The sequence below is a fragment of the Hippopotamus amphibius genome, chromosome X (assembly GCF_030028045.1).
Source record: "Hippopotamus amphibius kiboko isolate mHipAmp2 chromosome X, mHipAmp2.hap2, whole genome shotgun sequence".
NCBI classification, from domain to species: domain Eukaryota; kingdom Metazoa; phylum Chordata; class Mammalia; order Artiodactyla; family Hippopotamidae; genus Hippopotamus; species Hippopotamus amphibius.
Genome location: NC_080203.1, coordinates 42593747 through 42609357, shown reverse-complemented (window position 1 = coordinate 42609357; position 15611 = coordinate 42593747). Strand labels below are relative to the sequence as shown.

General features: G+C 38.2%; 1 protein-coding gene across 1 annotated transcript in view; it reads left to right on the top strand.

Annotated features, from left to right (window-relative positions):
• RNF128 (ring finger protein 128) overlaps positions 1-15611 on the top strand; it is a 95650-nt gene that overhangs the window by 14388 nt on the left and 65651 nt on the right. The gene's annotated exons all lie outside the window — the stretch shown is intronic.

Sequence of the window (15611 nt, the reverse complement as noted above, 5' to 3'; positions counted from 1 at the left end):
TGTGTTATTGTATTACTTGAAAATAATAAAGCTGCATTTTGCATTTTGCTAAAAATTTAAGAGGAAGGCTTGTGTGACAGGAAATCACTGAACTCTGGAAGGGCATTTGAAAGAATATTTTTTCAGACATATACAGTAATGTAATCAAAGCTAATGAAATATAGAAATCTGCTTCAAAGAACAATGAAAATGACTAATTAATAGTCTAATTGCTTTTATGTAAATGATGCTCCCTAAGGCACTAGAAAAATTGGTTTTCTTGTACAAGGTAACTGTTCCCAGTGCAGAACTTATATACACCATAAACTTCCTTTCATCATAAAGTGAGTCCTAGCCCTTCTCCAAAATAATGAAATATTACTATGTTCTATAATTCCAATTATAGAACTTGCCAACTTCATGCAAGTCTGATTTAGTAAAGTTTTACTCTATTTGCAAAATAATTTTGTAATGAAAGTAGAGTCCCATTTTCTTTATTCTGTATGCTTGGCAATACTTCTGGGAATGAAAAAAGTTAAATCTAAAAGAACATCCACATCGTTCATTTGTGAAAATTGTTTAAACTATTGGATACCCTATTAATACGTCTCTGAAAAAAATCGTTGTCCACAGCCCAATAATCCTCACTCTGTGAATACTTAAAATGTTAGCAAAGTGGTAAATCCAAGATGTGTCTCCTTCAAGCAGTAATACCTTACAAATCTGGTCCTTTAGGCTTGCATTTAATGGACCTGTGCTCTTAACCTGTAATTACATTTTAAAAACGTGCAGTTTTGGTGTTTTGTGGGGTTTTTCTGACATTTATTTGGGACATTTTTATGCTATAACTTCTTATGGGAATATTTCCATTTCCTGACAATAAGATCCTGGAGATAGTATATATTTTCAAAATATCTTCTCAAAACACATACCCTATATTTGCACTTTAGAGAAAGAAAATATTACTCAGAGTAGAAGGGTAATTCAAGACTTTGCCTTCAGCCAAAAAAGGGGCAAAAACAAACAAACAAAAAAAACAAAACCCCTGTTGTCCTAAATTTACCTTCAGATAAATTTAATTACTGCATAGATTGTAGTATTCTGATTTCTGAAAGGCTAAACAGTAAAGTACCATATTCCACTGAAATATGAAAAAAATAGATAATCTAATCTAAGTTCCTTTAATATGTTTTCCTGTCCTTGAGTCAGTTTCACCCTTGTCTTTGACATACCACTAACATTCATAACGAAAGGAAAGCAATGAAGACTAATATACACCACAAGACAAATTTCTAGTGTCCCAATCATTACTTTTGCACCTGTTATTATTATTTTTTTTGTTAATGGTGTAAGCAACTGGATGTTTCAGAAAACTCAGAGAACAAAGATTTCATTGAGGGCATTGACTTAAATGAGTCCAGAAGAATTTTCAGTTTGATAAAAATGAAAACCTTTTTGACTCCCAGGGATATGAAAGCTGATCTTGGTGCCTTAGGGAGAAATTCATAAAGAAAATAGCTAGCTATATTCTGGCCAGTTCTGTGTTTTGAGTGCCAGTTGGCTATGGGGAGAGTAGAAATAATAGTCTCGAGATTTTGTCTAGTTTCATGATTTGCTTCTTCTGAAGCTATAACCAGGAACATGTGGTCAAGTAAAATGTGGCTATGTGTACAATTTATACAACTGAACTGTGTACGCCCCCATTTGAATGTAAGGAAGTTGTGGGGAAGATACTTGCTGGATATTTCTTACTTTACCATAGAGGATGTTAAAAAATATTTTGATCCAAAAAAATATAAAAATAATTTTTGCTAAAGAACCTAACACTGAACCTAAATCCCCATTCTTCTCCATAAGCAAAGCACCCTCTTAATTTACAGGAACACCTGCTGACTTATAGGATTTGGTCTCATATAAAACCCTTGGGATGAGGGCAGGGGTAGGTAGAAATGCATCTTTGCAAATCCTGCAAAAATCTTGAATTAAAATCCATCTCTTCACAGATATCCTCTTGTGACAGAATGATTTAATTGGTTTGTATGGTAATGTAATAATTACATAAAATATAATAATGGTAGAATTATTTAGTTAGTTTACATATTTATGGAGCGATTACCTGACAGTAAGATTATCTTGCTTCATAAAACACAGGGGAATTCCCAAGCGCATAACAAAGTTTTCGTTTCTTTGGGTCTAGATAACATTTTAAATCTTCCTTTTGAAACCAGCTAAGTGAGCCAGACTTATCCGTGCCAGAAAGACTCATGAATCTGTATTTAGGGTTTCTTCATTGCATGTGATCGTTACAGGGGAATTCCTTTTCTCAACCCACTGTACAACCAGATGACACAGCATTTTTCGATTCCAATCTTATAAAAGAAAGGCCCAGCAGAGGGCACGTTGAGCATTTTTATGGCTAAACACCTTGGTACTTGTCTCAAGGATATTTAAACAGTAACATGCTATATTGACATCTGATGTAAAATTTCCAATGTCTTCTGACATCATATGGCAACTCTTTCAATTAAGAGAACACCAAGATACTCAGTCAAGTTCAGCCAAATAGATTTAAATAAAACAAAAATCAATCTAATTGATTACTTTAAAACCAAGCACCTTGAAGATGTGAATAAATTCCCGGAATGAATAAGACCAGTGAGTTCATAGATCCTCTTTAGTGGCTACATGCTCATGGGAGTAAGGCGATACACAGAATATAAATATGCTAAGTTATGCCATTAATTTAATTATCTGCATGCGGCTAGTCCACTGGCAGTGTTTAAATCGCAGGCTTTCTTTGATCACTCAAGCTTCTTCAGAGTCACCTCTTATGGGTCTGAAGGGAATGCCTGCATAAAACATAACATGAAAATGTGCTGAAAAATGCATTTCAAAGTCAACTCCAAGTGTCTTTGATAATCTGCTCTTTTGTATTATCTATATCACTGCTTCCCATATATTAGTATCTATAACTGAGATCTGACTCAATTCTTTCTCAGGGGACTAATAAACAATGACCCTGAGAAAACTACACCTTTAGTATAATAATTCTGGTGTGTACCTAGCTTTAGGTGGAAAATGAAATTCAATTCAAAAAATAAAAAAGTTGATATTTGAAGGAGAAAGCCAGCAAGGCAAGAATATTGTTTACATTTTAAGACTATAATCCTTCTAATAAGAGAAAGATCATCAGAGCTTTGGTAAATGACTACTACTTTAAGCATGAATGCCCTCTATTCCTAAATCCTTGACAAACTGCAGTGAACCAGAAAGTTGCTTATTGCAAGACACCAGTTCCCTTACATTTTTCTCCACCTTTTTTCTGCCTACACATCTAAAATGTTACTCAACTCAGCTATTTATTTTCCCATGACAGCATTTAAAATCTTACTCTTCCCCCTCTTTCTATTTTAATAACCCTTTGCCACAGTTAGTATCCTAAATGTTTACATGATACCAAAATACATAAAATATCTAGTTGAACAAGGCAAATGTATGTCCCACTTTCAACCAATTGTTTTGGTATTATGTAGGTAAGCCTGACTGTTGAATATCTTCTAATATCTATTCATCTGTATCTATGTTCTCTTCCAATATTACTTTTTACATTTGAAACAGTTCTTCCTATTTGCACGTGCCAGTCCTGTCTTCTTCTGTCATTATATAATAATTGAAATGGTAAAAATTTAGTTCCTATAGCCTACCTAATTCAGGGAGATTTCAATTAGTCCCTTGGTTAAATCCAATACAAAAAATAAGACATTTATGGATAAAATAGAATACATCTAAAAAGGGGTTCTTAGCCTGAATTCCTTGGAGAAAACTTCTGTGTATGATAGGTCATACAAGGTCTTTATGCAGCTGAAGTGTTTTTTGTTTGTTTGTTTGTTTTTGTTTTTTGGCTGCTTCGGGTCGTAGTTGTGCAGGATCTTCGTTGCGGCATGCGGGCTTCTCTCCAGTTGTGGCTCGCGTGCTCAGTAGTTGCAGCATGTGGGCTTAGCTGCCCCCTGGCATGTGGGATCTTAGTTCCACAACCAGGGATTGAACCTGCATTCCCTGCACTGGAAGGCAGACTCTCAACCAGTAGACCACTAGTGAAGTCTCACAGCTGAAGTGTTCTTGAAATTACCAGTACATGGAGTCGATTTTTTTAAAAATAAAGTAAATCTTATTCTAAATGTCAAGAGCAGTGCAGTCCAATAGAACATTCTACAGTGATATAAACTTCTATCTTTGTGCAGTCCAATATATAGCCACAGCCTCTTGTGGCTATTGAGCACTTGAAATGTGGCTAATGTGCCTTAAAATAAAATTTGATTTTATTAAATTTAAATAGCCACATGAAGTTATTGACTACCATATTGATCAGTATAGCAGTAGATGAGCATTAACATGGGGTCACTGGATAAGCTTCATGAGGTCCATGAGGTCCTTGAAACTGTGCACATAATTGTGTATGTTCATTTACTTTGTACATAAGTTTCATCAAAGTTTCGGAAGTAACTCTGACCCCCTGCAAAACGTTAAGGATCATTACAGCAGTAGCAGAAGTAGTTGCCCTTGTTTGGGTTCTATGCTTCCTAACAACAAGAACTAGACCTACAGTGAATTTTACTTTTTTTTTTTAATTTTATGGCAAAGGAAAACATCCAAATTCCTCAGCAAAAAACAAAAATAATTTCTCAGAGTTAATTAAAATGTATTATACATTTCTACAACCAACACACAGTCCTCTTTTTTAAAAACTTTTTATTTTGAGATGATTGTAGATTCACATACAGTTGTATGAAATAGAGATCCCATATAGCAGTCACCCAGTTTTCCCCAATGGTATTGCCTTACATAACTATAGTACAATATAACATCCAGGAAGTTGACGTTAATACAATCCACCCACCTTACTTAGATTTTACTAGTTTTACATGCCCTCATTTGCATGTTCTATGCAATTTTATGACATATGTAGGTTCATGTGATCACCACCACAGTCAAGATTCAGAACAATTCCATTACCACATTGTTCCTTCATGTAGCCCTTTTATAGTAACACACAACTCCACCCCATACCCTCTCCTTGACTCCGGGCAACCACTAATCTGTTCTTCATTACAATTTTTCATCTCAAAAATGTTATATAAATGGGATCATACTGTATGTAATTTTGGGGAATAGGCTTTTTTCACTCAGGATAATTCTCTGGAGATTCATCCAGATTATTGCATTTATTCATAGTTCATTCCTTTTTATTGGTGACTAGTATTGCATGGTATGGATGTATCACAATTTGTTAATCATTCACCTATTGAAGAACATTTGGCTTGTTTCTAGCTTTTGGCAATTATGAATCAAGCTGCTATAAACATTCATATACATATGTTTTAGTGAACATAATTTTTCATTTATCTAAGATAGAGGCCCATGACTGATATTGCTGAGTCATATGGCAGTTACGTGTTTAGTTTTATAAGAAACTGCCAGGCTGTTTTCCAAATTGGCTATACCATTTTACATTTCTCACCAACAGTGTATGTGTGGGTGATCCAGTTTCTCCACATTCTCACCATCATTTGGTGTGATCACTTTTTTTTTAGCCATTCTGATAGGTATGCAGTGATGTCACATTGTGGTTTTAATTAACATTTCCCTAATGGCTAGTAAGGTTCAACATCTTTTCATGTGCTTATCTACCATCTGTATATGACCCTCTTTGGTGAAATGTCTGTTCTTGTCCCAGAAAAAAACAGCATCCCAAATAGGAATGGGTTCTTTTTTACACAGGAATTTGAGTAATATCAGTAGATAATATAGTTTTACAAAAGAAAGAAATGCTGTTCACCCAGGACTTTTTTTTTGGCTATCTGCTAAAACAGAAGCCATAACATTAATTCTTACTTAACCCAGTGAAGGTGTTTCTGTGGACAAGTTGGAAAATAGAATCCAGGAACGATACTTGGCTTTTTGATACCTTGACCGTAGAGAGAAATGAGAAAATACAAATGAATGGAGAGATGAGAGTGCTTTGGGTAAGTATTAGATTCAGTCATTTCATGAACACATTTTCTAGCAAGTACCAGTAGGGCAGATATTTTATATCCTTGGTATGTTTGATATATTTAAATATCATTTGTGGCCTTGTTTTATGGGTAACAGTTGTATACTTACCCAGATAGAGAGCTGTCTACTTCAGCTCAGGCAGGGCAGCAGAATTACTTGCAGGCAGAACTATTACTCTCCTTCAAAAAGAGCTTGAATCAAAAACCTGCAATGATTATCCACTACCTAACAAATCAAGACCATATTCTTAACTACTTTATTCAAGGTCAAAAAAAAATCCTAACCTACCTTTTCTGCCCTACCTCCTGCTACTTCTCCTCTTGTGTTTTAAACAAACTGAAATGATGTTCTATAAACCTCCCCTGCTCTTTCCTGACTCTGAGCTTTTGTTTCTGCTATATCCTTTTCTGAAATATCTTCTCTCACCATTGGTACCTATAAAAATCCCACCTATCCCTCATGACCCTGCTCAGACAGACATTATTTTCTTCATGAAATCTCCCCTAATTCCTTAAGTCAAAAGCAAACATTCCCACCTCTATACTCACACAGGACTTTGTACCCCCTCCCAGCACCCATCTCTCTGATCACTCTTGCTTAAATGCCCTGCCATTGCAATAACATGGATGAATCTCAAATGCACTTTGCTAAGTGAAAGAAGTCAGACACAAAAAAACTACATACTGATTCCATTTATGTGATGTTGTAGAAAAGGCCAAACCATAGGGGCAGAAAACAGATGAAGGGTTGCCAGGGGTTAAGGGTGGTGGGGGGGTGGGGGGAGGCTTTGACTATAAAGGCATAGTATGTGGAATTTTGGGGGTGATGAAACTGTTCTATATCTTGATTGTGGTAGTGGCTACATGACTGCTGAATATTTATCAAAACTTATGGAACTGTACACTAAGAAAAGAGTTTTACTGTATGTAAATTATACCTTAACAAACACAGTGGAAAAAAATTCATACCAGCTAACCAGCAAACTAACCAGCCTGCCCTCCAGTTCTTGCCATCCACATACTGTTTTTCAAATGTACTCTAATGTGCCAGGCTAAGAGCTGGGGCTACAAAGAAGAAAAATACATGGTCCCTTCTCTCAAGGAAGTCAGTCTCTGATGGAGGAGAAATGCAAGTAAATAAATGCAGCATAGCATGGAAGATACTGTATACAATACACATGTATGTCAGACACAGTGGAGGTATAAAGGAAACAGTGATCAGATGGACCTAGATTGTTGAGGTCCTAGCCCTTGAAGCTTAGAAATTTCTATTCTATTCAATATATGATGAGAAGTGACATAATCATAGCTATGTTTTCAAAAGTATAATATGGCAGTAACATGAAGGATGACTTGGAGTGGGGGAGAGACTAAAAGCAGGGAGATCAATTAGAAGGCTCTTTACAATAATCTAAGAGAAAATTAATATCACTTCTCTTCCCCATTAGTAGGCAATTGAGATTAGGCTCACAACTAAAGTTTGTATTATTTATAATCTAGATGCACATAGGCAAAAACAAAGAGAAGGCTCACAAAAGTTTCCTTGGTACAATTTACCCCCCCGTAGACTAAGATACTAAATGGAGGGACTTTGTTGCAACTATCATAAGACTTTGTAGACATTAGAAGCTCTAAAAAAATGTTAATTATTCTAATGAATAAATTAGAGAATGTGTGTCTTTTCCTATAAATCACCAAAACTCTAAAAGAGAAAATTATAAGTCCTGTACGCCCAGTGATGCTTATTGCTTACCATTTTGTACGTCAGACAGCCCAGAGGGTCGAGGTTAGTAAAAAAAATTTTTTCCCTAAATTTGAATACTGACTGTAGTGATCAGGTGGGATTAGTCCAGCATATTTTTTTTTCCTGAAAGCCTATTTGTTCTTTGCTTGTTCACTGCTACATAACACAACTTGCAGTGGCAGGGCTAAGATTAAAAAAACAAGCTGGATAACAGCAGGCGTTATAAATCTACTTTGTTCCAGTATACTACCCTTAAGCAATTGACTATTCCATCTGCCTTGGAACTTGAAAACCTCTGCTGAAAATGCCTTATGAGGAGCATAACTAAAGGCACTGATATGAGATAACCTAGTTCCTGGAATGTGCGTGCTGCCTTGAATCCAAACAAACAGAAGGTCCTAAAACCAGCAGGGTGTTGGGCCCTAAACACCTTGTAGGGTCCAAAGATATGCTCTCATTGGGTTTCTAAACGCTTCAACCATCATCACCTTAGCAAAACGAAGACATTTAATGAGCTGGTGGGCTTATTGGCGGTAAACTTGAACCTCTTCTTCAAAGCTTCAGGCTTTCAATGTCTGCTGGCTCTCTCTTCCCGCCCCCCCCCCCAAAAGTAAACATTGCTGAGCCACTTCACTGCCTCTGCTAAAAGGCTTTCTGTGGCTCCAGAGTTGACAACATCCAGAATATTAAGCAGGTGTTGACTTCTGCGTCCAAACTAGTTTGCTCTTGAGAACATGAAGTATGCGGATCCTATCTGCACACAAAGTGACACAGAGACAACTTAGAAGAGAGTATACGCATCCTCTGCTAATTGGAAGATTGGCAGCTAAGGGAGATGTGATTCCTGGGTCTGCTGTGGTCCAATGGATCTGGGCATTTTTTTCTTTTGATGATTCCTTGAGTATTTTTCCTCGTTAAAGATCCTACACTTTATACCGCATGATTTGTGATGAAGTCAAACCAAAGTAATTCTTGTAGCCATAAAATACCCTTTTGTCGAAGACCTTGTTTCTTGCATGTTTCCTGCAACCAACATAACCATGACACTTATCTAATTCTGGTGTGACAGAACTTAATTACTGTGTGAATCATGAGTGGGAGGCCAGCTAATTTCAGTTGTCTCAACTGTGTGCTAGTACCTGGTCACTTATTGCCAGATACTTGTTTACTCCGAGTTTTTGATCGATTTCGAGCCCTGGCCAGCAGCAGCTAATCCTAATGCATATAGTTGGCAGCTGTGAATTTTTGACTTTGCCCCTTGGAATACAAAGCCTGCCTTTGCCCACAAAGCTAAAGCTGACTTTAGCTTCTAAAGAGTAAACCTTGGCCTCAGTAGGTGATCATAATTATGTGCTACAATATGTTTATTCTTAAACTGCTTTTCAGAAGCCCCAGCTTTACTAGGAATTATCAAATTAGGCTCCTATTAAAAAGGAATCCCATTCTGTCTGTAGGCTAAAAAATAACTGCCTGCCCATGTGCATTTTTAAGAACTTAACCCCTCCCTAATTTAGTAAACTGATCTTATCCACGCCTGCCAGGCCCACGCCCTTCTACAGCGATTCTGTCATTTGTCCTAGACAGTGGCAAAATCATAGATATTTATTTTAGCTACACTAGCTGATTTGGTAGGCTTTAATCTGAAGGAACACCAAGTGGTTCAAAATATATCTACACAGTTTTTCATTATTATTGTCCCTATTTCGTAGCTGAGAAACTTCCTCGGTGTCACATAACCAGTCAACGGAAAAGTTAAAAATAACAACAGAGACTGGAATAAGGGAGTTCTGTGTCTAGTCTACCGAGTAGCACAAACAGGTTGGAAGTAAACTTCAGATATGTGGCCATATATGTAGGGTACAATTCATTAAAAACATTTTTTCTCCCATTTTCCCCAAGCGATTGTTTTTCTTTCTTTTAATATACATAAATCTCTTGTGGTCACAGATTTAATTCTTTGGAAGTCTTCATCTTACTAGAAACCTTAAAAAAAGGGGGGGGAGAGAGAGGAGACTGCATGAGAACAGATTAATTTCTCAAGTAGGTTGTCCTGATACTGCAGGCGAGGGTAAAAATCACTCATGTCCATTTTTCCCTCCAAGCACCTCCCCTGCCCAACTTTCCCCTGGAGCCATTGCTGCCCCCAGGCCTTGGGTCCTTCCCCACTCTTATCCCTTTTTAGCAATCTGGGATTCCCCTCAATCATCTCCCCAGACTCGAGATAGCTAATCTGATCCCCCAATAGCACTCACACAATTCAGCTCGTTTTCTGCATTATCTTTACCAGTACAATTCCTTTCTGTGCCAGTTTTCATCAGTGGACAGGAAACATGCTTTCCACACGTAACACATGTTCAGGCATTCCTCTCCACACATGCATGGGAGCAAGTGTGTACAACTGAAGATGTAGACATTCATAAATGATGATGAAGCACTTGACTAAGTGTACTTTCATAATCTCTGTTATCTAGGATTTCCAGGGCTGCTCAGCAAGAAATCAGGGCACCCTGGTGAGGGGGTTCTTCGTAGGTTAAATGTGTTACTGGACCTGGCTGAAAATCAAGAATCTTTCCACCTTGTAATAATATGCTCACTACGTATGTAGAGAGGCAGTACAGCAGAATGAAAATGGTATAGAATTTGGAGTCAGATGTACTCCCATGTGAATTCCAACTCTGCCACTTACTAGCTGTGTGACCTTTGGCAAGATACTTTACCTTTCTGAGCCTCATTTTCCTCATCTGAAAATAATAGGACTTTATTACTTGTAACAATCAAATGCTATAATTGATACTTGTACTGTATCTGGCACATAGTAAGTTCTCAATAAAACACTACTTTGGAAGGTAGTGTTATATGGAGTGGAATGTTGTATAAGGAGAAGAGTGTAGTTTTGTACTAAGATGTGGATTCAAATTTCAATCCGATCATTAGGTTATTCCCTAATGGGTGACCTCAGCAAGTTACTTAACCTGAGCATGTGTTTCTTCTTCTGTAAGATGTTGTATACAATACTTAACTCATGGGTGTAAAGTGTCTGGCCCCTAGCAGGGTCTCAATGGTAGCTACTGAGTATGAGTACAAGTATGAGAAGACTGTTCTTAGTTTCAGATATAGCACATCTACTGTTGTAAAGCCCCTCTCTGAAATTCTGTCTTTTCTTTGAGTGTATGAAATCTTTGTTTAAAAAAATCCCCTGTTTTCTTATGGCTGTATACCTACTTAGCTGACTGAGGTTTACCTGCATTTGCAAGTGATGGTATAGTATTTGAAAGTACGCTGCACTATCACATTTGGGGCTTTTTGTTCTGTTTTGTTTGACTGCTGTCTCTCCACACCGCCATCATCTTCTTCTTGCTATCCAAAGGGCAACTGCCTCGAGTAGAAATCTGTTGCCATCCATTCTCTACACCTATATTGTCCAGTTGTGTGGCCACAGCATCGCTTTGATGCCAGGGCACTCGTTGTCCCAGATGGTGCTTTGCCATTTATCTAATGGTAAGAGGCCAGATGCAGTGTCTCATTTCCTGCAGACAGAGTAAAGGCTGAACACTGTCGTCCATCTCTGCACCGCTTCAGAAATTCAGTGTGATTGGAAACTTAATCGGCCACGGTGGTACCCTGCTGTTACTTCTGCGGGATGCAGATGAACCAGTTCATCATTAGATAGCTCACTGCTCAGGGCAGCTTTCAGTTCAGTGTTGCTGGTATAAATATTGGGCAGGGCTAGCCTTTGTGGTAGGATTTGAGGAATTCAAAAAGGCTCCTGGCCCAAATATATCTCCGTCACTGGTCACAGTGCTTGAAATGCATGCGAGAAACATTTCACATGAACTTTCCTTCTTGGGTATAAGGCAGTGTTGGACCGCAGATACCACTCTCTAAAGGGAAAATACTGAGTCATTATCGGCTATTAATACTTAGAGTCAGAAGTGCATTGGAATCCTGATTGTCAGTAGCTACATGAGCTTCGAGGGTTGCTAATTCTCTCTGAGCCAGTTTCCTTTTCTGAAAATGGGGGTAATGATAGCTGGTGGTGAGAATTTAATGAAATAATGCATATAAAGAGCATAGTAAATGCTCAACGAACATTTGAGCTGTTATTAGCCTTAGGGACAGTAGGATCCTGAAAGAATACACCTAGGACTTGTAAATTTGGTTTGAGGGTCAGGAATAAGGTGAAGTCTGATACAGGGAAACTGCTGAAAGCAAAGGCCCTGGTGGGGTGGCGAAATTACAGCTGGGGAATAGCATGAAAACTCTGGGGACCTGGGGTTGGAAGAGTTGGGTGGGAGGAAGAGGAAAGACTGAAGCAAAATCACACTACATTTCCATGAACCCTCCAAGAAGAAAAGCGCAGTACTACTCAGGATGCAATGCTTTGTGAGGTAGTAAGCTCTGACTCTGGGAGTGTTCACGCAGAGGCTGGGTGCTGGCTACCCTCAGGATACTCTAGTCTGCCCCAGGGCTTCTCAAACTTATACGTATATACAAATCACCTGGGAATCTTGTTTCAATGCAGATTCTGATTCAGCAGGTCTGGGCGGGACCTGAGATTCTTCATTTCTCATGAGCTTGCTGACGATGCCAATGCTCCCAATCAACAGATCTCATCCTTAGTAGCAAGGCTCTGTTGCAGTTTGAAGAGAGATCACAGCGAGACACAGGGGTACGGTTAGGGAAAGCTGGAGAGCTACCCAGACAAGGCTCCATGAAGTGGGAGCATTGTGATGCAGTCATGATCTACAGTCTGGTGCTTAGCTTTGTAAGCTCTGAAATTTGATTGGTAGTATAACTAGAGCCTGGGCTCCTGGGGACTGACTCACACTTAACCAAATTCACAAGAGACCAATATATAAGCCAGAATGCCAATTGATTAATTTGTAATGAGAAGTATAACTTCCAAGTGGAACAGATACTAGTGTTTGCTGCTCAGCACATTATCTCCCTGTAGGCATATTTACATGAGGAGCTAAATGATAATAAGAAGGTTGCTTGGTGAGGATGGGCTCATAGCAAGGGGAGTTCATAGGATGATTTTAATGGTTCATGTCATCAAGCTATGATAGTCTGATACCTCCATCTCCTCTACTGGGCCTGACCTCCAGAACAGTGCTCAGGGCGTTAGCCTCCATACCAGTCTCTCTGCCTCCTGTCTTGCCCTCACACAATCCAGATGATCTATGTAAGTCTAGGTCTGATAATATCATTCATTTGATCCACTGACTTCAATATAAATTCACAATCTAAACTCATCATTACAAAAAGTTTAAAATATAGAGAAAAGTTGAAAAAATCTCACAGGGAGCACCTATATACCCACCCTCTAGATTCAACAGTTATTAGCATTTTGCCATATTTACTTTTCGTATCTGTGTGTGCACATGCGCAGTGAGCCCACACTCTTTCACATAGATTTCTAAACTCTTTGTGTTGTGGCACAACTCACTTGGCCTGCTTCACTCCCCTTGGCTCTCTCCCTTTGCTCCCCCGGACATACCTAACTATCGAATGTTAGTTCCCTGAATGTTGCCTGGTGTTCTCATTTATTGCCTATTGCCTATGCCTGAATATCCTTACTTTCTTTTTTCTTGATTAACTCTATTTGTTCGTAAAGACAGCCACACCCATGTTGCCATAGCACCCTATATGCTTCTCAGTGATAACATGTTACGCTATACTGTTATTGTGTGTTTGCCTCTCTGACTTTCCTACTAAATTATGAACTCCTTGAGGGCAGGGACTGTTTCATTTATCTCTGTATACCTGCACCTCTTGAGTGTCTTGCGCTTAGTATGTGTTCAGTAATCAGAAAATCCAACTGCCTGCTGGACAGTTCTACCTAGTTACATCTTGGTTACCTTGAATTCAACATGTCTAAAGTGAACTCATTTCTCCTCTTACCCACTCTACACATTTAAAACCCTCCTCCTCATTAAATGCCATTCAGTCTTCCAAGCCAAAAACCTCAGAGCAATCCCTAACTCTTCCCTCTCATTCATCCTCCAAACAAGTCCTGTTGAGTTTATCTCCATAATATATCACCAATCTGTCCATTTCTCTCTATTGCCACTACGTATTTAGTCCAAGCCACCTTCATTTCTCACCTGGAGCACTGCTAACAATCCTCTCTCTGGACTCCCTGCTTCTACTCTTGTCTCCTCCAATTTTTATTCACAGAGAAGCCATAATGATCACTAAAATTCAGATCTGATTTTATTACTCCCTGCTTAAACCCTGATTATATTACCCCTTGCTTTTGGATCAAGTCCAAACACCTTAGCTTTACCCAAAGGAGTTTCAAGAACTGACCCCTTTGTACCTCTATAACTGTATCTCTTGTATTCCGGGTCCCAAACACTCAGTATTTATAGAGCCTTTAGTACTTGTTGTTTCTCAATATTTTCAGTTTCATGCCTCAATGCCTTTTCTTGTATTGTTCTCTGCCTAGAAACACTAACGCTCTCAAACTCAGCACAGGTATAACTTCCTCTGGGAAGCTTTTTCTCACTTCACAGTCTGGGTTAGTTCCTCTTCTCTATCACCCACTACTGACCTACGCATACCTCTAGCATAGCTCCTATGCTATATACCTCAGCACTCTATACATACTACAATTATCAGTTTGCTTGTTTGTCTCATCAAAGGTAATTTATGAGCTTTTTGAGAGCAGAGTTAATGTCGTATTTTTTTTAACCAAATGCTTAGCCCATGATTGGCATATAGTAGACCAATAAATATTTAAGAAAAGAATGAATATTAACAAACGTCTCTCCAAACTTCATTTTTGTAAATACCTTATAAAAGATCTGTTTTCTTTTGAACACATTGTTTCTTCAAAGTACAACATAGTCGACTATCATACAGGTGTTATATATATATATATTTTTTTTAATTTTTATTTATTTATTTTTTGCCACACTGCGAGGCATGTGGGATCTTAGTTTCCCGACCAGAGATCGAACCCACACCCCCTGCATTGGAAGTGTGGAGTCTTAACCACTGTACCGCCAGGGAAGTCCCAATCACGTAGGTAATATGGATTGAATATTGGGTGTTGTTCACCAGCAATTTCAGACAATTTCTGGAATTGTATCATTTCTTTAGATGGCAGATGCTACCCTTTTGTTTCCTCTAGGTAATTTTTATTTAAGAGATTAACATCATCAGTAGTCGGGGGTGCCATGCTATTGGTTCCATATACTTCCCTTGACTTCTAACGTCCCTTTCAACACCGACGATCCATGTTTCGTAAAATTGCCCATTTATTTGGATTCTACATGCTGTTTTGTTATGGTGTTAATTTTCCTCTGGGTTTCTCTCAAGCTATAAGGGTATCAAGTGCAGAATTGTCCCATGCTTCATCTTTGCAAATAATATTGATTAAGTAAATGTTGAGCCAGGGGAGGGGAGTGATTAGGAATTTAACAAATGTTGGGCTGGATAAAGTAAATTATATTTATTTGAACTGAAAAAAAATGGCTAAAGCTAAACATCCTGAACATTACTTTCTCTGATTATTACCTCAAAGTATCAAGCTTAATATTATTTTAAAAGTATTGGGTCCTTGAACCTGTTTAATAATAATAGTATTTAACAGATATAAATTTTACACTCTGCTAAGCACTAAGTACTTTATATGTGTGAACTCGTTTAATCATCTGGACTACTCCATGACATAGGTACTATTATTATCCCCATTTTACAGATGATGAGGAAACTGAGGCACAGAGAAGTAATTTCCCCAAGGTCAAAAGTTATTCATAACTGTCAGACACCAGAAGTATTAATTCAGTTTAATCCATGCATATTTATTGAGCACCTACTAAATGTAA